Source organism: Capra hircus, chromosome 27, assembly GCF_001704415.2.
Source record: "Capra hircus breed San Clemente chromosome 27, ASM170441v1, whole genome shotgun sequence".
In the NCBI taxonomy this organism is placed as follows: Eukaryota; Metazoa; Chordata; class Mammalia; order Artiodactyla; family Bovidae; genus Capra; species Capra hircus.
The window spans coordinates 39,662,113-39,663,723 of record NC_030834.1 but is presented as its reverse complement, the minus strand read 5'-3'; positions in this window follow the sequence as shown (position 1 = coordinate 39,663,723).

Sequence of the window (1,611 nt, the reverse complement as noted above, 5' to 3'; positions counted from 1 at the left end):
AGCGTATCCAGACAGCCTGCCAGAGTCACCAGCCTGTGCTAACTTTAGAACTCGGTCTGGAGCCAATCCAGTCCTTCACGCATATGCTATTTTATGTTGTATCACAAACGGAATAACTACACTGCATCCTAGCTGGCTAATTTTGTCTAATAACAGAAGACTATTTTGAACTTACTAAATGACCTCTACAGACTAGAGCATTTACTTTCTTTTCCATAAGAAACAGAGATATCATGGTCCAAAGGAACAGGCCACGGAATTCCCTGAACTCTCTTAGAATTTTCAATATATTGCTTTCTCTCAGGATAATAATTTTTAAAAGAATCAGAAAGAGAAAATCAAGGGAATATACCTTAAAATACCTCTCAAGATACTGAAAATGTTGTTTTCCAGTCTTTGCTAATTTGACGAAAAATTCCAAGTTAAAGTCTTAATTTCCTGGGGTACTGGAAGATGAATCTATTTAATACTGTGAAGGAAGAAAGGAAGGGAGGGAGGGGAGAAAAGAAGATAAACATTCTAAGACCTAACGAGATGGTTATTCAACTCTAGGCTATCAAATTATTTCAATCTGTATTTTCTTACCAAATATCCGCTTCTCAACTACCACCCTGCCCATTATCCTCAAATACAAACAAAAAGTGTGTATGTGTATACACTGTCCCTCTTTCAGTTCTGTGATTACAAGTTTAATGTATTTGGACTACAGAAGAATTTTTAGATAAAAGTCACATAGACCTTAAAATTATAAACACTAAAATGACTTTGTAATACTTCAAAAATGCTAAAATGGGAATATATATATATATATATATATATATATATATATATATTTCCATCAACTGAGCACAACAGATAATTGGCATATTAAGAAAATGAAAATACAGGTCACCCCAAAGAATCTTTCAAGTTTCTGTCTTACTTCCCGAAAGTCAGCTTTGCCATGGAAACTGAATAGCAAAATAAGACCAGCTTTATGGCACACACATTACAGTTGCCTTGAGATTGCAGTAATTTTCCAACCGTCCTTCAAAACCATTGTTTCTGCAGCAAATGCATGGGGCTTTAGCTCCTTGGTAAGGTAATACCCCTTTTCTGCTGACAGCTCTTTATTTGGGATTACGTAGCGCCGTGGGTACACAACGTAAATACACGCGCTTATTCATAGAGGAAAACAGTTCTGTAAGCTACTGATGTTATATTCTTTGCTGTGATAAGAGCACTTGAGATGCCGGAGGAAAAAGTATGTGTGGCAATGACCTGGAAAGCTCTCCTTTGTCTGTTGTGGTTGCAGGCAGGCGTGGACTTGGGCTGTTGGCTGCTCGCTCTCCCTGCAGCCGAGCAGGCAGCGTGGTGTGTCTGAAGTGGGGGGGAAGAGAAATCCAGTGGCCTGAGCTCTCGCTCCAGGCCTCTCCCTGATGTCCTGGAAACTTTGGAATGGGCATGTGGGCATTAAGGGAGCAGATACTCATTTTTCCCCTCAGTATTCTCACCTGAGCAGCCTCAGGTTGACTAGGTTGACCTGTCATTGGGGGATTTGTTGTCGTTATTCATGTCTAACTCTTTGTGACCCCAGCCTGCCATGGACTGCAGCACTCCAGGTTTACCCTG